This window comes from Pezoporus wallicus, unplaced genomic scaffold (genome assembly GCF_028554395.1).
Source record: "Pezoporus wallicus isolate ANWC-B61680 ecotype Strahan unplaced genomic scaffold, APGP_CSIRO_Pwel_v1 scaffold_7402, whole genome shotgun sequence".
Lineage (NCBI taxonomy): Eukaryota > Metazoa > Chordata > Aves > Psittaciformes > Psittacidae > Pezoporus > Pezoporus wallicus.
In genome coordinates this window covers 2,789,864-2,811,327 of record NW_026641037.1, presented here as the reverse complement: position 1 = coordinate 2,811,327, position 21,464 = coordinate 2,789,864, and the positions used below count along the sequence as shown (strand labels likewise).

Below are 21,464 nucleotides of genomic sequence, written 5' to 3'. Positions count from 1 at the left end.
TAATGGAGGCTGTTACACCAATAAACTGCTGTTGGTACTCCTGCTGCATATTCTTACTGGAGCTACTTAGGACAAAGTTTACAGAAATAGAAATACATTTACATTCCCCAAGTGATATTTTACATTTATTGTTGCAGTTATGGACTGTGGTATGCAGAAAAGCTTGCAAAAAAAAAGCCAGAGCAGTGGTTTCCTTAGAGGGGCAAGGAGTCTGTCAGCAAAGAGCTGGCTGGGGGATGAAGCCCTAAGGGAGCAGTCAGTCTCCCAGAAGGGCATGATGATAACCAGCCTTCAGACAAATTCTGCAAGGGCTTGTGGTTACATCAGCATTCCTTACTGCCCTGGCTGAAGATATCAAGCATGGCCTACGGATCAAGTAGCATCAACATCATTTTGTCTTATCTGTTCGTTCTCATGAGGTCATCTGTCAATACAACAGAGGTGGTTTGTGCCTTGGCCTGGAGTCAAGCTGGGTGGGGTTATCTGCAGAGGCCAGGTGCTGCAAGAGTCTATTTGCTCCCACATTCACGTTAATCTGGCCCAGCAGCCAAAGGCCTCAAAGATGAAACAGGCTGGTGACACAATCAGTGGTTGACCACAATGATACCTCCAACCTTGACCAGCCAGAAACAACAAAGCTATAAGCATCAGCCCTTTGAAAACAATCAGAAAACATGGCATTTGGCTAATGCAGAGAGCTACAAGAGGTCTGAAGGCTATTGAGGCTGCATATAACTTATGCCACTCTGAGCTTAATGCAAGTCTCTCAAAAAACCCTTGTATCATTTGTGGATAGGTTTACACCAAAATTGCTTCAAAATACTCAAATGCAAGTCTCCCCACATATCAATAAGAACAGTCAATATTTAAACTTGAACTTTTTCAGTTACCCAAGGTATAGCATAAGTACTCTGCTGGTTATACAAGAAGTTTATATAAAAGACACAGAACAGGATAAGTTTCAGAGCCGAAATGATGCCATCCTTTCTAAAATCTGGTCTTAACATGTTCTTAAGATGACTGAGACTGAAATTAGACAACTAGCAATGAAATGGTTTTCACTGACCTACCATGTGGTCATCATCAAGGCTGCCAAATCTGGCACAGTTGTTTCATGAACTGCCATTGCCCATATGGCCACTCAGCTTGCAAGGCTTTGCTGTCCTTGCAGTCTGCCTGCATATTACAAAGTAAAGCTCAATTTAGCAGGCAGTTCCTCTTGTCTAGTTTAATTCATTTTCTCTTGCAGTCTTAAAGACTCAATCAGGGTGAGGCTGAGAGATCTGGGGCTTGCCTGCCTATGTGAGACCTCAAGATGCTCAGCTTCTTGGAGGGCTATACTGTAAATATTTCATGAGTTTGGACAAAGTACCTAAAAATGGATGTCTTTTGGTGAGCTTCTAAGTCTAGTAATAGCTTCATTCCCCCCCAAAAATCATGTAGGGCTAGATTTGGACAGTACCTATCCAGCAACTGCTTGCACAGCTCTTACTGTCATCAAAAACCCCAAAACAGGCAAAAGGCCTTGATGGTTACTCTCTACGTTTATTTGGTTTTAAAGCTTTGACTGTGTATTGATTGTTCTGTAACTGTTTTTAAACCTGGAAACACAAACTGCAGCTTGTCTTTTACAGCCACTGCCACCAGAGAAATGCTATTTTAAGTCTCCTTCAGTATTAACCAGTTTGGCTCAGCAGCCTAAAACTTTTGATAAAACAGTAAAACAGGACAGAGAACTGAGTCAGTCAGCAAACTCACATTGATTTGTCAGGTAAGATGTGAATTTATACAAAGTTTTATGCTAACTCAACTCGGTTTGTTGCAATGAATGTTCCTAACTTGCCACCTTCCCTTTGTAGCCAATGTAAATGTTCACAGCACATGGTAACAAGTGGCAAAAAAAGAAGACTTTTGGTTTATCTTACTTTTTCAAACACCTGCTGTGATTTAAGGCTCAGCTTTCTCCATTTCCCTTGCAACTGGAATTTACACTAGAAGCTACAAAAAAGCTGGCAAAAAAAGGAAGCTGTGGACAAGCTCCTTGCAGTTCAGTGCAAGGTTAGCTCTCTGTGCTTCCAGTGACACAGGGCCTTTGAGCTAACAGGGTTGGCTCTGCACCAAGTGCCTTCAGGAACTGCCACGCAGCTTGTGCCGCTGGGCTAATTGTGGAGGTGGAAATCTTTGGCTGGAGATGATAAAGTAATTCAGTGCTCCATCTGAATCCAGAGGCAGATATATTGTGCCCAGTTCTCAAAATGTACTAAAAGAAATAATGTCAGGAAATGGAGTTTACCTTGACAGATGCATCATGGTAATGTGAATTGGAAGAAAGCGAGGACTAGCTGCTATTAATTCACTTGCTATTAAGGTTAGCCAAAATGTACCACAGAATACTGTTCACCAGATTGGTATTTTGATTAAATGACACTCTTGAGGGAAATTCTGTGCTGTCCACCGAAAACTACAAATACCCTTAAAAAAAAAAAGAAAAAAATTAAAAACTTTCATATGTTTTCACTAAGTTTAAACCACTTTTTCTTGCTAATGAGTGGAAGAAGTATTTTTATTTCTCTTGTTCTGGTACATAAGGGAAAGGTTCACTTGCCTCTGCTGTCTCCCCTTCTTCCCATAAGTTCCACATTATTTGCATAACGGCTATGGACTCCCTGGTTTGTTGGATTTACCTATTGTTCCACAATGTTCATGAGAATTACAGGCAATGAAAAAGGAACAAAATACAACTCTGGTTATATCTAGGAGATTTCCTCCTTCCACTGATGGACTCTCATTTTTGAAAATGTTTGTTTCCTCTCATTGTTCATTAGACAAAAATCCCCAGACCCTAATAATTACCAATACTTAAAACCACAATTTTACACCACCAAACTGAGACCAAAGGCAGACTGTTACAGTGATTCCTCACCTGGAAGAAAAGTCCTGCTGGTGACTTGAAAACACCACTTTCTGCTTCTTTAGGACTTCTGGAAATCTCCCATCTTATGAAATATAATAAGATCACAGCTGGAAGTATTCATTCTTAAATGCCATTTGTCAGAAGACAAAGCTCTTTGACCCTGGCCAGGAGATGAAGAAATTAAACAAATTGAAAGAGTGAAAACTCTCCAAATTATAACTATTTCCTGCATCTGAATGCTTCTGCCAGCAAAGTTAATGCTGCAATGTGATGTAATGCCATGGGTCAATGAAGAAAATACATCTTTCTACAAAAGGACTTTTAATGCAGGCAAGAACTTTACTTTTTGAGCTAGTCACCAGTTTCAAATCATGCTGATTATACCATTTTCATTAACATACAATAGTACTGTTTCCATGCAAGTGCTATCAAGATTACTTTTATGGTTCCAAGAGCCATTTCATTACTCCTACACAAAACTTGATTGCTGCACATAGCAACAGATAAGTGTGCTCTTTGTTTTGTATGCTTACCTAAAATCCTAATCTTCATCACCTTTTATGTAAACTGCTACTGTGGTAAATTGGTGTGGGATAATTAAAAAGAACTCAGGAATAGACCCACACTTTGACAATTGTGCATATTTTGACCATAAACATCACATCTATGAGGTGTACATAAACATGTCATTGAACACATCTTCACAAAGAAAAATAAAGTGGCATTATTACACCAAGTGCAGTAAGTTCTGGCAGCACAGGCTATTTTTTTTAACAGTGATAAGATCTCTGGCAGGGCTTTTGATGGAAATAATGAACTTTTTCTTCTGTGTATGTGTCACTTTTTTTTCTTTCTTACTTATATATTTATTTATTTATTTACACCCACCAGCAGCTGCTATTATTTCTTGATAAAATGAAACTTGGGTGTTTTGCATTTGAGAATCTTTTTGCAGAGGAAAGTGATAGTGGGGCTACATTTCCCGAAGACGTACACACTAGGATTACCAACAAAGGCAGTAAAAGTATGATTCTGCATAAACCAGTTCCTACCCAGGAAGTAGCTGGCAAAAGGGAGACCGCACAGCTGGTTGAGTCAGGAGAGAAACCAGCTCATACTGCTACAAACAATCCAATTACAACATTCAGCAGCACCTTTGGCCTGAGTCACTTCTCAATTTGTCATATCCATTTCTTTCTGATTAGATGGGTATTGAGCAGAGGGAACAGTTTCACTTACAATGAAACTAGCCTACCCATGGAATTACCCTAACCGACTATCTCACTTAGCTCCATATGTAGACTTTTTGTTTCTAGAATAAGAACACTTAATGCCACAGGATTAAGATAAACGGATATTAGGCAGTCTTGTTTCAGATATGTATTTGCATAAAGAATTATCAAGAATAACTCAAGGTGCAGACAAGTTAATTATTATATTTAAATACTGTTGGAATGCCAGATTATTTTTGATGAAGAATTTTGAAAGGTCTATTCTCTCCTATGCATGGATCTTCTGTAACGTAGAACATAGGAAAACAAGTGCACTTCTATAAACAACCATATAACTAATGCCTGTAGCATGGGGAACAATCAAGAGGAATTAGAGATGTGTGCATGTCTACGGGGGTATGATACAATAGGCATCGCAGAAACATGGTAGGATGGCTCCTATGACTGGAGTGTTGCAATGGAAGGTTACAGGCTCTTTAGAAAAGACAGGCCTGACAGGCGGGGAGGGGGAGTTGCTATTTATGTTAGGGATAGGCTGGAGAGTATGGAACTCTGTCTGGGGACAGGTGAGCACTCAATAGAGAGTTTGTGGGTCAGGGTTAAAGGGAGAACAGCGATTCGAGATATTACTGTGGGGGTCTGTTACAGACCACCTGATCAAGGAGAACCTGCAGCTGAAGCACTCCACAGACAGATAGGAAAAGCCTTACGCTCACAGGCCCTTGCTCTCATGGGTGACTTCAACCACCCTGACATCTGTTGGAATCACGGTACAGCCCAGCACAAGCAATCCAGGAAGTTCCTGAATTGTGTGGAAGACAACTTCTTTCTGCAAGTAATAGAGGAGCTGACAAGGAGAGGTGCCATGCTTGACCTCGTGCTCACCAACAGGGAAGGGCTCATTGGAAATGTGACTCTCCAGGGCAGCCTTGGATGCAGAGATCATGAGATGCTCAAACTTGAGATCCTCAGGACAGTGAGAAGAGCGTGCAGCAAGCTCACTGCCCTAGACTTCAGGAGAGCAGACTCTGGCCTCTTCAGGAAGCTGCTTAGTAAGGTTCCATGGGAAATAGCTCTAGAGGGCAGGGGGAGGGCCAAGACTCTTGGTTGATATTCAAGGATCACCTACTGCAAGCCCAGGAGTGTTACATCCCAACTAGAAGGAAGTGCAGCAGGAGGGCAAGGAGACCTCCTTGGATGGATAAGGAGGTGCTGAGAAAAATTTAAAGGAAAAAAGAAGCTTATAAAAGGTGGAAGCAAGGACAGGCAGCCTGGGAAGAATACAGAGATGTTGTCCGGGAAGCTAGGGATCAGGTTAGGAAAGCTAAGGCCCATTTAGAATTAAACTTGGCTAGGGATGTTAAGGATAACAGGAAGGGATTCCATAGGTATGTAGTGAATAAAAAACAGACTAGGGAGAACGTAGGCCCACTCAGGAAGCTCTTGGGAGAACCCTGGATTTGGAGGAGGCTGAGGTTCTGAATGACTTCTTTGCCTCAGTCTTCACTGGCAAATGCTCTGACTGCACCACCCAAGTCTTGGAAGGCAGATGCACGGACTGTGAGAATGAAGACCTTAGGCCCACTGTAGGAGAGGATCTGGTTTGAGACCATCTGAAGAACCTGAACGTACACAAGTCACAGTATCACAGTATCACAGTACGTTAGAGATTGGAAGGGACCTCGAAAGATCATCTAGTCCAATCCCCCTGCCGGAGCAGGAACACCTAGATAATGTTACACAGGAATGTGTCCAGGGGGGTTTTGAATGTCTCCAGGGAAGGAGACTCCACAACCTCCCTGGGCAGCCTGTTCCAGTGTTCCGTCACCCTCACTGAGAAGAAGTTTCTTCTCAAGTTTAAGTGGAACCTCTTGTGTTCCAGTTTGTACCCATTACCCCTTGTCCTATCATTGTTTGCCACTGAGTAGAGCCTGGCTCCATCCTCGTGACACTCCCCCTTTATATATTTATAGACACTTATAAGGTCACCCCTCAGTCTCCTCCAAACTATAGAGACCCAGCTCCCTCAGTCTTTCCTCATAAGGGAGATGCTCCACTCCCTTAATCATCTTTGTTGCCCTGCGTTGGACTCTCTCCAGCAGCTCCCTGTCCTTCTTGAACTGAGGGGCCCAGAACTGGACACAATATTCCATGGGACCTGATGAAATCCATCCGTGGGTCCTGAAGGAGCTGGCAAATGAAGTTGCTAAACCACTGTCTATCATATTTGAATAATCATGGCTATCAGGTGAAGTTCCTGATGACTGGAAAAAGGGAAATATAACCCCCATTTTCAAGAAGGGGAAAATGGATGACCCAGGGAATTACAGACCAGTCAGTCTCACCTCTGTGCCTGGCAAAATCTTGGAGCAGATTCTCCTGGAAGGCATGCTAAGGCACATGAAAACCAACAAGGTGCTTGGTGACAGCCAGCATGGCTTCACTAGGGGGAAATCCTGCCTGACCAATTTGGTGGCCTTCTAAGATGGGGCTACAGAACTGATGGACAGGGGTAGAGCAGTTGAAGCCATCTACTTGGACTTGTGCAAAGCGTTCGACACTGTCCCACACGACATCCTTGTCTCTAAATTAGAGAGACATCAATTTGATGAATGGACCACTCAGTGGATAAAGAACTGGCTGGATGGCCACACACAAAGAGTTGTGGTCAATGGCCCAATGTCCAGCTGGAGACCAGTAATGAGTGGCGTCCCTCAGGGATCTGTGTTGGGACCGGTCTTGTTCAACATCTTTGTCACTGATATGGACAGCGGGATTGAGTGCACCCTCAGCAAGTTTGCTGATGACACCAAGCTGTGTGGTTCAGTTGATACGCTGGAGGGAAGGAATGCCATCCAGAGGGACCTCGACACGCTTGTGAGGTGGGCTGATGCCAACCTCATGAAGTTTAACCATGCCAAGTGCGAGGTTCTACACCTGGGTCGGAGCAATCCCAGGCACAGCTACAGGTTGGGCAGAGAAGAGATTCAGAGCAGTCCTGCGGAGAAGGACTTGGGGGTGTTGGTTGATGAGAAACTGAGCATGAGCTGGCAGCGTGTGCTTGCAGCCCAGAAATCCAACCGTATCCTGGGCTGCATCAAAAGGAGCATGACCAGCAGGTCGAAGGAGGTGATCCTGCCCCTCTACTCTGCTCTCATGAGACCTCACCTGGAGTATTGTGTGCAGTTCTGGTGCCCTCAACATAAAAAGGACAAGAAACTGTTGGAACAAGTCCAGAGAAGGGCCACGAGGATGATCAGGGGACTGGAGCACCTCCCGTATGAAGATAGGTTGAGGAAGTTGGGGCTGTTCACCTGGAGAAGAGAAGGCTGTGTGGAGACCTCATAGCAGCCTTCCAGTATCTGAAGGGGGCCTATAGGGATGCTGGGGAGGGACTCTTCATTAGGGACTGTAGTGATAGGACAAGGGGTAATGGGTTAAAACTTAAACAGGGGAAGTTTAGGTTGGATGTAAGAAGGAAATTCTTTCCTGTTAGGGTGGTGAGGCACTGGAATAGGTTGCCCAGGGAGGTTGTGAATGCTCCATCCCTGGCAGTGTTCAAGACCAGGTTGGACGAGGCCTTGGGTGATATGATTTAGCGTAAGGTGTCCCTGCCCATGGCAGGGGGGCTGGAACTAGACGATCTTAAGGTCCTTTCCAACCCTAACGATTCTATGATTCTATAAGCTTATGCCCCTCACATAAATCTTTCTTGCTGATTTTTGGTTAAAGCTTGGCAGCAATTTTTGAGGCTCAGTGACTGAGTCTCTCCCTTGTGCAGTGATAAATGCCACCACCATTATTCAACAGAAGCAACCCAAATTAAATAAAGAAAACTAAAGTCATTGTTTCAGAACAAGAGACACACACTAAATCTTGTTTTTATCAGACATGCACCGTAATGCAATTTTAGATCTAATATGTGTTACTGATTTAAACTACAGTTAAGTTCAGTCTTTGCCTATAATATGTGAAATACATTTTTGAAAAAAAAAAAAACAAAACCCCACTATTTTGTAGTTCTATAATGCTGACACTTGTACAGCCAAAAATAACTATAACAGAAGCAGCTGATGACTCGACCTTTCTAAACTATGCAAAAAAAAAATCTTAGGTCATATAAGTAGTTTTACTGAATGAGCAAGGTTAATCAACACAGCAAAAGCTAGTTTAGTTATATATGTAAATATTGTACGTAAACTGCTTAGTAACCAAATTTATGCTTTTCAGCTGATTTTTATTTTGACATTTTTAAAATAGTATCAGATCATCTTGAAAGTGTTTTTAAAATATACTTGATTATTTTGAAAATCCAATTAATGCAGCCGACTGCCTGATAATTATAGTTTGCCTAGATTCCACTGCATTGTAACATTTTCATGTTGCCCAAATAGAGCTTGTTTCACGATAATTTTCATTTATTCCTGAATCTAAACCACGGTACCATCCCTGAAGTACAAGAACCCAATATAATGTGTGTGCTTCCTAATTCAAAAATTAGGTACTGAATACTCTTGTGATTTAACTTAAATGTGTAAACCCTTAGCCAGGGATTTTCAACTGACAGATCCCCTTAGCAGTCTGTAGCCATGCACAGAGATTTTCAACTGACAGATCCCCTTAGCAGTCTGTAGCCATGCACAGAAAATTTATTTCTAACAAAACCAGACTCGCTTCCTTTAGCTACTTCCCACAGACTCCTTGCTGTTATTTCATGGACTCCAAATTTCTAAAAGCAGCACTGCAGACTAACTAATTACCTAGAGCTGGCTGGTAACAAGACAAATTAAATTAACATATGTAGTAGAGGATGAGAACTTGAGAAATAATATGTCATATTTAAACACAACAGCATAAAGGTCATTTGTTACTTTGAACACATTTCCTTCTTCAGAAAGAGCAGCAATTAATAGCATAGCGTGGAATACAAAAAAAAAAGTAATTTTATTCTGTCACTGCAGAATAAAACACAATTCAATGGTCAATTGGTATTAAATAGCCTGTCTTTAAACCAACAGTACAATTGTCTGGTCTTTATATCGCTACTGCCACATTAGGGATAAGTGTAATGTAAGTAACTTACAAGTGGGTTTGCTATAGAGGTGATGAGTGTAAGGAAATCCACACTGTCCCCAAAACCTTACTGCAGCATTAGCAAAGCACAGACCAAGAAAATAAAATATTTTTGCAGCAATACCATAGCTTTCACACAATTTTTATAGCTGTTTTTAAAGACAACTTCGCAAGCACTTGCTGGCTCATGACAGGTTTTGGCTCACTTACATAAAGGTGGGAGTGAGCTGTCAGGGGTTGATGTGCTAGCTCTGCCCCCAAATACTTCTAGAGGAGGGAATCAGATGGGCAGGGAGCTAAGAAACAGGAAAAGGTGGGGAAAGGGCTCAGAAGCCTCCTAGTGAGCTGTTACTTTGTTTCCAAAACCAGCATCTACGCACGTCTGTGCAGAAGCTGAGCAGCCAGTGAAAGGCAACTTATTGACAGAACTGGAGGTCGTAGGTACCCATAGAAGTCTTTTTCACTTTTTGAAGAATGAAAGACTGTAGTACTGCCCTGGAAAAAAGATGGCCTACAGGTTTGTCACAAGTGAAGGGTAATGGGGTTAGCAAGCAGAGTATAGAACAGAGATATGGCCAAATCCCAGCCCTCAAGATTCATCATGAGCTGCAGTATCTGATCAACATTCCAGATTGAACTGTTTAGCACCTTGAACTAGGTCAGGATCAGCCTGCAGCTGACAAATTTGGCAGGTGAGAGAGAAGACTGCACCTAGAAGAAATCAGCTGACAGACCAGCATCCCAATAGGGACTCTCAACAGGTACAGGGCACAACTACACCTAGAAACTGAACACAGAGAGGGACAGGTTTCAGATATGCGATATGTTTAAGGAAGTTGTTTAAACTGTTGCCCACTTCATAGCAGGGTTGCTTGAACACAAGTTTAGTATTCCTCAGGAGTGGCTTCACTTGCAAAGCCTTACACAAACAGTAGGAGAGGATTTTAGTTAAGCTCCTGAGAGGACAGGATCACCAGAGATACAGTGCTTAGCAGAGGATCAGTGGAAATGTAGTACTCACCAGATGACCACGAGGATGCAGTGCATCCAGATCCAGCAGAGCGAATCCCCACCGTGAATTCTGGCAAAAATAATTTTAGCAGTACTTGGCCTCTGCAAAAACTGTTCAGGAGTAACAGAATGTTGCTTACAAAACTTACTGCAACCCCCTTTGTCTACCGCTGCCTGTTTCCCAAGTAGTGTTTAAATTAGGTTTCTAAACAAGAAGGTGCATTAGAAAAGGCATACATGCCACAATTACTTCCTTAAATACTGAGAATATTAAAGAACTGAACAAGATATAAAACCAAAGACTAGAGAGTGCCAAAATAGCTAATGATATTTTCTTGAAAGGAATGTCTGATTGATAAGAAGTCCAATGAATGAATTCTACAAACAGTGGCAGGTAGCCAGCCCACATGACTCAACGCTGCCAGGATAAACTGTAGCTCGAGGGCCACAAAGCCCAAACTGCATCAACATCTGGCAATTGCCACATTTCAGATTGAAAGACCACCTAGTCTTGACTTCAGGTGGATATGGAGAACATCAAAGCCTGGAAGGGGCTCCCCAGAGGCCGCCGCCAACCAGAGCTCAGCGCTGTCCCTCCTGAGTCAGGAGGTCAGGAGACAACAGGCTGGTCAGTTCCGTCCGCCTCTCCCTAGGAGCCCCAGGGCTGCCTTTGCCCCCGGGGAACGGTTTCCCATAGTAGGTAGTGGGCACCTTCAGCCAGGCAGAAAGAGCGGCTGGGGAGCCGAAGGGACTGCTCCTGAGCCCCAACACCGGCCAGGCCCTCCCGCACGGGGTGAGCGGGCGCTGCCGGCAGCCCCTCCGTGGCGGAGATCTGCCCCCCTCCGCTCCGCAGCTCCTCTCATGCTGCCTCCGCGGGGGCCGGAGTGCCATTAAGCGCCAGGCTCCCGAGGCGACAGCCCCGAGGAGCAGGAGGCGCCGGCAGCTGCTCTGGCGCCGGCTGCGAAAAGTGCCTCGCCCCCTGGCGAGATCCGATAGGGAGGGAGAGACCTCAGAGAGGAGATAATCGGGCCGTGCCCCCCGCCGATAAGGGGGCAGAGGACCTCGGTCTGCCGGTCCCGCCGCTCTTCTCCCCTAGCTGACCAGGGCCAGCGTGGCTCCGAGAGCACCCCGCTCCTAAGGGAACGCAGCTCAGCGCCCTAAGAGCCGGCGAGTAGCAGAGAGCATAGGCTGCACCGCGAACGCGCCAAAGCCTCGGTGGACGAGCTCTTCGCGGAGATCGTCAGGCAGATGAACTACGCCTCGCAGCCCAACGGGGACGAGCAGTGCTGCTCCTCCTGCGCCATCCTCTGAGGGCGGCGGCGGGTCGGGGCTCGGCGGGAGCGGAGCGGGAGCGGCCCCGCGGGCGGGCGCGCTGCCCTCGGCAGCCGCCGACACCGAACGCACTCAAAACACAAACAAAAACAAAAAAAAAAACGAAAAAAAAAAATCGTGTTGGAAATGTGGCTTTTTTCGGCATGTACGTTTCGTCCAGTCCTGGTCGTGGCATATTTCCCGTCGGTGTCTTCGCGGCGTGCTGCCCCGCGCTGTGGCACCGGGAGGACGACGCCGGCGAGGAGCTGCCCTTTGCCCGCGTGGGGAGCGGGGTCAGTGCGGATCCCCCTTTCCCTGCCCCGCCGGTGTGAGGATCGCTATGCAAAGTTGCAAAGTCGGGGGTTGTGCCGGGGCGCCTGGCCCGGGGCGTTGCACGTCTGACCCGGGACGAACTCGAACCCTACGGCGGCCCGGCGCGGGGTGCTGGGGAGCGCCTGCGACGAGCCGTGGGATACCTTCCTATTCTGTTTACCTGCTGTATCGGATGGGAGTTTGCAGGAGAGTGGTAGCGTGTTGGGTTTTCCCTGGGTTCTGTTTTTTTAAAATCAGCTGTGAAAATGTTACAACTCTGCACAATTTTTTAGGTGTGCGTGTGTGTGTGATTTCGTTTTCATTTTAATTTTTCGTTTGGTGGGTGGGAGCAGTGTTTTTTGTGGTTTTTCTTCCGAGGGTTTTTCTTTTTAGGTTGGCAATAACTGATTTTGATGACTAGCTCTCTAAAGTGCAAAGACTTCCTATATGTGATGCAGGGCCAACAGCAACCCTGTGTCTATAGAGTGCCTTCAAAACTCAGCTGTTCCAGCCGGTGCCAACCTGTGAAAGCTCCACAGAATTCCATTATCTACTACTCCAAAAACTACTTAACAGTTTCCTTGCAGTAATCATACCGAACAAACCAGGACAAAAGGGCCTATTGTCAGTGGAATTTATTTCTTATTTCCATCTGAGCCTTTTAACTGTTGTTTCCATGTCTTGCAAGTTCGGGCTTCATTTACTTCAAATTTACAAGAATTTAGCCTTTTGGTTTTTTTTGGGGGAGGAGGGCTTTTTTTGTTTTCCTTCCCCCCCCCCCCCGGTTTTGTTGTGGAATGTACCTCCAGCCAGCAAAGAAGGAAATCTTATCATTGTGATGTACCAAGAAAATTCTAACAACTGTCATTTTAATTCCAGACATGCATTCAAGAGATGTCTATCCATTTTAAGAATTTTAATACAGATGCTGTTTTTTAGAAAACAAATTTGTGCGCTTTTATGTATTACATGAAACACTAACTTTCACATAGGCTTTTAATCCTGGTTTGTATCTTAATAGAAGTGAAGGGAGGGGTGGGGGGCTCGATTAGCTAAGGATAGTGTTTAAAAAGAAAAGACCACAAGATTGCTATTTTACCTAATACTACAGTTTTTCATTTGTGTTTAGGTCCTGATCCTATGTGATGGCAGCATATGAGTGGAAAGCTGTATTCAGTAGGCAGCTTTAGGAAGGTAGTGTGGCTTTAATGCTAAAAAGGCCTTGTCAGATTAGGCCCTTATTCCTTACCGGGAACAGTGTTTATTGGGGTAAAATTCTAAAGGTCGATTAGTTATAAAATTTAAGCTTCTAATGTCTTTAAAATTACGTGTCAGACCAATATGTCTTTTCCTGGTTTGCAGAGAGGTGGAAGGAGACCTGTACCTTCTGTAATTTGGAAGATCTAAGGAGTTCAAGTCCATTATCTTCCTTTCAGCCCCTTCTTTAAAGATTAGCGCACAAAACCTGCAAGTCTCTCTTCTTTATTTATTTATTTAACCCCCTATCCCAAGAAGACTTGAAATTATCTTACAACATTAAACTAAAAGTTGAGCAATGATGTGTAAAGGGTTTTTGCGAGGGGTTTCTAATCAGGCCAACTGAAAACTAACTGCTGTGAATCCTGCTGTGAATCTGATAATTTCTATTTTAAGTAGGAAAACTTTTTGCTTCAGCACTGGAAGAAGAGTGTTTAGTATTAGTTTAACTCTATGTATTGAAATCCCATGGGGGTCTCTTCTGAGCTCACATGTATTCCTCAAAACAGCAAGGACCTGTTCTGATACAATTAGCCAGGTTGTGTCAGTCACTGATACAATCAAAGTTAAAAATAGAGATTTGGAGGAGACAGTCCCTCAGCTTCTGTTTGGGCCTTCATATAATAGACAAATTGAACCAGGCCCCCTTTTTAAGTGAAAACTGAAAACCACTTTGCAACTTATTTTCCAGAAATCTTTAAAAATTAATTAGAAGCCAGCTCTTTGAAGACTTCCATTTTAGAATGCAGGGGGGTAATGCTTCTTATTAGTAGGGGTTTCTTTTAACACAAATACTGCATTGAAAACTAAGAAAGCTTGACTGCCACCATGTCTGAAGTTTTAAAAGCTTCGTATCTGAAGTTAAAAAAAAATGCCATAAATTTACATCTCAGCTATTGCTATGTTTCAAATTTGCCTTAAATTCAGTGGGATTACAGAGTTTTTAGAACCCAACAGGCCTTGGTCTAGATCAGTGTATTGAAAACAACTTGTTCTGCTTAATAAAAAACAGGTATTTATTATGTTCTCCCCTACAGACAACAGATTCTTCATGTTTTCTAGTGTCTCCTGTTTCTCTACTGCCTGTGTTGTGACTGAAGAATAATGCAAAAATGGGTGTTTGTGGCACACAGCGGCACATAAAGTCCAGTTTTTCCCAGCCTAGCAGAGCAGCTGAAGCCAGCCTAGTAAATTCCAGGTTATGCTAGGCTTTTCTGTAGATATATTCTATTTCTTGCCAAAAAGGTGTGTTCATTAAACAGTGAAGCGTTTAAGAAACCATGGCATGGGTCTAATCAGAATTCTGAATGTATTTAGGTGTTCAATGTTCTCTATGACTTGGTGAGGACAGTACAAAAAAGTAAAGCTCAGTAGTCTGATCTTCCAAATACTCTGAAGTGTTTTGGTGCTTGTTAAACATAGGCCTTGTCTATAAAGTAGAAAAAAAGTAATACTGCTTTAACTTGACCGAATAATGAAAGCTATATTAGCTTCTACACTTGAGGAAAATGTTGTATCAATATAAAGGTACTCTTTTATTCCTTTTCCCTGTGGGAATATGTTATATCCGTGCCAATACAAAGGTGGTATATAGCTCTTTTCAAACTGAGAATTGCAAATATTTAATTGATTTGGAAGAAAAAATACATTCCCAGGCAAAATACTTCCTGACAGTGCAGAAAATGTATAAACAAGGCCTTAGTTTAAGGCTGGTCTTACGGCCACATTTTTTGCTGTATATAATGATTGTATTTTTTAAAATCCAAGCTTGTTCTATTGCAAGAAAGTGTGTCTTTGAAATCCTAGTCTCTGTGATTGTAACTGTGCAGTATTCTCAACCTCATTTTCAATACAAGTGTGGTTCTTCTCAACATGATGCTCAGGCTTTGTTGATGTTTATGGTTCTGGAGATGTTGAATTATGTGGCTGTGGGATTCCTGATGGTTCTGCTTCTCTCAAAAGAATGTACAGCAAGTTTTTGGGGTATTTTAAATAAAGGGCAGCTGGCTCTTTATAACTTCTTCATTTGGATACTCATTGTGTGCAGGTGTTGTACCAGATTTCCTCAGGAGTGACAAAATGCAGACACTTCCATGTTCTTTAAGAATTTTCTACAGAAAGGAGTGGCATGTGTGTTCTTCTCCCATTCAAATCAATGGGCAGCTCCAATGACTGTAAACGGAAAATGGTTGGAACTCTCTTGTTAGAAGCTATCTTGCTCCCCAGGTTTGTATAGCAGGCAACCTAGTTGCTCTTCTTTGTGGACCCTCAGTGTATCTTTAGGAACTACTGTTAGGAGTGCCCATTCACATTACGGTGAGATTTGAGACTTGCTGTAGAAGCAAGTATGTGTATGAGCTCTGTTCAGAGGTGAAATAGTTCTAAATAATCTTCGTAGTTTATAGCCTCATGCAAAATATGTATGTCAAAAAGATTCTCCTTCCTGTCATACTCATAGCACTGTGTTCTAGAACCTCATTTTTGTAGGAATCTAACATCTGCTCAACTTCTGAAACATTTTATTGGGGCTGACCATCTTTGGTAAATGTATGCATAGCAGATAGTTTAAACAGTTGAAGATATTCAAGTGAGTTGCAGTGTTGAGAAATGCGGTATGATGCTGGGTGTGTTGGGTTTAATTTCCTTTTGTTAGTTTGTTTTTTAATTTGAGTAGACTAAGGATTTTTTAGTTTGTAATTAAGAATCTCACTGTATTTCCCAAATAAGAATTACTCTGTGTGCGTCTATTTTGACTTCACTGGGGGTGGAACCAAAATTCTTGCCTATACCACAGATGATCTCAACCTCAGTGATCTCAATTCTGTGTGTAGTCAGTATCACGCTGAAGAAAACGCCCAATGAAACCTGAACTGTTTCACTGATAAGGGGCTAGAGTAGACAGATTTACATGCAGAAAGCTTAAGAACAGCCATCAAAATTTTCTTAATTTTTTTTCAAAAAGAGTATGACTGCTCTAATACACATCAGTTGCTGCTTTACTACTGTTGATACTAGAGCACAGTGATTCAGTAGATGACATTGTGCATAAAAGAAATACTAGATGTAAATATTTAATCTGCAACATCTAACAAGCTTTTAGATCCTATATAGAGCACTGCAAATTAGAAGTCAGTTTACCAGATTTTGTAGGTTGTTCAAATAAGTCTTAAAAGTATTGGAAACAGCTGCTCTGTAATGACTTTATTTTGCAAGTCTCTGGGTCTTCTTGGGCATTTGGGCAAAGAGGAGATTTGATCAAGAATACATAGCTTTGTTTTGATAATCCTCAACAGCGATTTTTTAGCAAAAGGGTATTTGACATGTAACTTTAGCTTTAATGATTTAAACTTTTGCAAAGTTCTTTAACGGAAATTATGAAAAGTGCATAGTTAATAGCTCTGATGTCCAGGTAACAGACAGATCCCAGGTGTTGCTCCTCTGCTTGACTGACTGATCATGATTGTAGAAGACATGCTGCAGCAACCAGGCTGCTCAGAATGACATTACCGTTTTTGTTCCTTTTGATATAGTCTTGTTGTCCTGCTGTATTATGATGCTAAGGTGAAATGGGATGTTTGAAGTTGTTTTTGAAGATGGTTGTAAGGGAATTCTGGATGAAAAATTAATCTAATTGGAATTTGGGGTTTTTTGCTTCCTTTTCTTAATTTTTTTTTTCCCTTCCTTCCCCCCCCGCCCCATGTATTAGTTCCCTGAATTAGGTATTGAAAAAAGGTACAGGTCAGCATTGGTATCAATATTCCCCTACTAGTTTCTCATTATGGGTGTATTCATATAATGCTTTGTTTCTTCAGTGTTACTACTGTTATCTGAGTTTGAACAATTAGGATTAATACTTACAAATTCAATTGCTTTGCTAGAGGTAGAATTGCACGTAAGGCAGTAAGCGTTGAGCTACAATTGAATATTTGCATTTGCTCTGTCACTAGTAGGCAAGATGTTCAGGCGTAGAGCCTGATGTGAGTACCTGCAAAGAAGTTTTGTTTTAGCTGTTAGAAGTGATCTACCTAAAAGTGTTCCTGAGAAACATGATGGTTGATACCCTTGTGATAGCATTTGTTCTGAGGGTTGAGGACAGATGCAAGAATAATGATTTGCTGTTGAATTAACTTGAGTTTATCATTTCCCTGTCTCACAAAGAGATTGCAAAACTGGTAGGGTTCCTTCCAGCTATGGTGTCAGCAGTCCTGACATGGGGAAGAATTATGCTTTCGTGATGGGAGAGATCATTTAAGTTCCTTACCATCTTGCTGCCTGTAGGTAGTTTACTGCATCTGTGACAGAGTTAGAAACTAAAATGAGGGAGCAAGAAGTTTCTGATTTGCAGAGTTGTAGCAAGAATGTTCAGCTTAGCCCTGTATCAAAGCTGTGCCCTGTTCCTGGTTTCCAGCAAAAGCTTTCTATACCTCAGTTTCTGCAACTCTATATTTTGTTGAAATGCTCATTTCAGTGCAGATGAACTGATTTTGCATGAGCATTTGGCTCGAATTGCAGCATCAAGTAAAGGAAGAAGATCGTGAGAGGGATTGAGGACACAAGAAAGGATGCCATCACTTACGAGTATGTGGATTTTTTTTTTTCTCTCTTAAGACAAACCTACATACTGAAAGCAAGTTTTTTGAACACTAACTGACTAGCAGAAGCCTTGGTTTAACCAAGGCTTATGCTTAAATCAGAAAAGATACTTAGAAGCCCTTTAGAGTTGGAAGTATGGTACTTGAATGATTTTAGAGAATTATCTTTGTAATTTTTCACCAACCTTGGTTTGTTTAAATATTCTAAGAATGATTTATTGTTGTGATAGTTATAACTAGATACAGGATGTGTTTAAATATAATTTAATATTTATGTCAGCTTAGTACTGTAAGTATCTCCATGTTGTAGGGGTTGATAGAGACGGTAGACATGAAGTGAAGGTCTGTTTACTTACTAAAGGTAAAGAATCAAAAGATCCAGGATTCTGCTTTCAAAAATTATTATGATGGAAACAAGAATGCTTTACGTGACTTTTTGAGTTTACAGATGACTTCTTGTTGCTCAAAATAATATCCATTTTGAGGGAGATGATTGTCCCTTCTCTTCACTGCTGTGTAACTAGCTGTGCCATTGCATTTTTTTTGCCTGTAGTGAGAAGAAAAACCTGTGTGACCCTTCTGCTGCCATGAGGGCATGACTGGGCTGGCTTCATGACTTTGTTGTTCACTTGGAGCTCTGGCATTCTTTCTCTTGTAGGCTATGTGGGGGAGGAGGAGTTCTGATGATGCAATGATAATGAAGTGATTGCTTATCAAAACCCTGGTATGGAAGGCTGGCTCTCTCAGTTGACCTTACAGCATGCTCCTGTGCCTAACATACAGCACACTCAGAGGATGAGTTTGGCATGTTGAGAAAGAATTATGCACATGCGTTGTGCCCACTCTTGCTTGTCCAGAAGGGTAGTTTGAAAGATAAGTATTCTGCAGCTATCTTTAAAATACTTTCTGTAGATCCATAAAACAGATACATTTTAGAGGTTGAAACAGGGAATCTTTTTGTGTTTCTTAAAAAATATGTCACTTGAGTTTAAGTTCCTTTACTGGACCTTAGTTTCTTCCCCTTGCACAGTACCGCTAATACAGCAACAAAATCTGCTTCTTCAGCCTCTTGTGAGTGATCAGAAACTAAATGCGTGTTCAGTATTTTCCGCATGTGTAACAACTGTAAGTTTGGGGTGTTATTATACATACGTGTCCATGACAGCGTATTAAATGATGTACCTCCTCTGCATTTTTATGAGACTAATATAGGGGATTAAGAAGTAGCAGCATAGGGCTGGTAAAATACTGGCTAGGTAGGGTAGGAATCTGCAGTGGAGGACTATAATCTGCAGTGGAGGACTATGTTTGGGGTTATGGTGTGAGACTGGAAGTAGGACACCCATTCCTAGGTTTTCTAAACGCCAGATGTGATTTGCATTGAAGGGTAGGAAGCAGGATATCTTGCTGAGGGCAGGGGGAGTTCAGGAGAAGATGGGTTGAATTTTTCTGTTTCAGGTACAAAGAACACTGTTTTGTGCATATATGTTGTGGATTTAGGTTTGGGTTTTTTTTTGTCCCCTTTATGGTGCTAAGCAGATTTGAAAGTGCAAAGAAAGCTTGTGCAATGAGTGTGTTATCCACCAAGGATGATTTAGATGTTCTGTGTTTATATTGAGTTTTGATAGATTCCCTACACCACTAATTGCCAAAAATCTCTTTTAAACTATGTGGAACCTTATGACGATGATGGTTACAACGTGACTCAGTGTAGTTGGGAGCCATATGTATTTAAGAATGAGATTAGTGATAACTTCATTCCTTGAATGAGCTACTGTAATATTACATAGCTCAATTTAGTATAGTGACTTTGCTGCCAAGTTCACTTGATGATTAACAAAGTTAACATGAAAGCATATTAACAAAGTACTTGAGCAATTAAGAGATCTTGATTTCTCTTTGTTTTGGAATGCCCTGCTGTGTTCCAGATTGGCTATTTTTTGCTGGGTTTCTTGTTTCAAATGTTGTATTTGCTTTAGTGTGGGATTTGGTTTCTCTTTTGTTGATGGATCTTTAATTTTTTCCTTTAATTAATGGAAAAAATAGAGAAGAGATTCACACTTGAATTGCTGTATAGCACAAGCTGCCTAGATTCCAAAAATACATGCCGTGCGCTCCACATATTTTCGCAATAAGAAGAAGTTTAAGGAGAACACTGTATGTCTAAGGTATTTCCAAGGCCTGGACTTAGCAGAGAAACAGCTTGAAGAAGCTTATTACCAAAGAACTAGGTCAGCCTGGAAGTGAATTGGAGTGTTCACAGATACTTACTCACAGCATTACTATACTTTGACGTCTGTAGTGAGAGTGAAAGTTACAGATTTATGAAAATAATTATTTATTTATTCTACATGAGTAGAATGTACTCATTGTACTCTACATGAGTATTTATTTAGTTCTACATGATATCCTCAATTTGGGAAACATTCACATTTTTCTACTCTTAGCACAAAAAATGAGCAATTGGGTGCTTACGCTCATCGAGTATCAGACCAGTAGTGTAGAAATTAGGTATTTATTTAGCTAACTATGAGCACCTAAAAAGAGTTTTCTTGATTATTTTCAAGCATTTTTGACCTGGCACAAATTAATTTTCAGCATTGCTAAACCAGAAAATCACTGTGGTTTTTAAATGCGTGCAGCCTTTTACCAGATGTAGGGATAGCAACCTGTCAAACTTGTCTGAATTGTTTGTGGTCAGTACTGTTTCTGAGTAAAACTTCTATCTTGTGTCTTTCCTCTGTATTTCTTGTGCTAAGGAGATGAAAACCAAACCTGTCAACTGAAATACTAAGAAGTTCAAGGATAGATATTCTTGGATTCTTTATGGACTTGATGATAGATTGAAATTGCTCAGTGTGCATCATTGCAGCTTGTTTCAGGTGTTTATGAGACACTGACATTCTTCATCATCACTCGGTTTTCCAGTGTTTAGAGTAGTTAACAGAAATTAATTGATGGGTAACTGGAGTTCGTTTGGCAAATGTGTTTGTGCATACTAACACAAAGACATAAACTGTATTATTCCAGAATGTAAACAAACTCTAAACAAATGTGTTTGGTATCCTAGTTGCTTGCAATAGAATTTTTTAATATAACTTCATAACAGAAGCTGCATTTGTATACTGACTTCCGCTGTTATGAACCTGAAGTCGACTTGTTTTCTGATTCTGTAAATGTATGTATGCTGAATTGCTTGTTCTTTTGTAACCCTATTGAAATCAGAGCCTTATTTAAGCAAATGAGAGCACATTTTAACCCTAGTCTTCATTTTAAATATTTCACATGCACCTAGTAGCGTGATCTTTGTCCTTTTTAAAAGTTGTGATTTCATTTAAAAAACGACAACGAAAGAGAAACAACAAAAACCTTCCCCTGCACCTTTAGTTGGAATTTTCAGATGGAAAAAAAAAAGAAAGAAAAAGAGAAAGGCATCGTTAAGGTAGAAAACTAGAAAGAGAAGCACCTTCTGTTCTTTTCAGAGATGAGTCTTGCCCTGTGTGTGCTCTCCTGTGCAAAAAGCAGTCCCCTGCAATGCTCTTTCCATATGGCTACGTAGTTTTCCAGGACCCACTCAGACTCTCCTGTTTCAGATGCTCCTAGGGCTGGTCAGAGCATGCCTTGGTCACGTACAGGGGTTATCTGCTTTGTGCATGCTGGTAAATGATTCCCATCTACTGGATAATTACTCCACAGTAGTTCACCAGGCACTTGACAGAGCAGGGATGTCTGTTGCCTTGATCCTTTTTTGTGCCCTGAATC

General features: G+C 41.8%; 1 long non-coding RNA gene across 1 annotated transcript; it reads left to right on the top strand.

Moving 5' to 3' along the window:
- The first annotated feature begins 13,568 nt into the window (after nucleotides 1-13,568).
- LOC130605979 (uncharacterized) lies at nucleotides 13,569-18,675 on the top strand. The gene is made up of 3 exons (XR_008973844.1): nucleotides 13,569-15,336; nucleotides 17,579-17,688; nucleotides 18,361-18,675. It is a non-coding gene; the product is annotated as an uncharacterized LOC130605979 (long non-coding RNA).
- The last annotated feature ends 2,789 nt before the right edge of the window (nucleotides 18,676-21,464 follow it).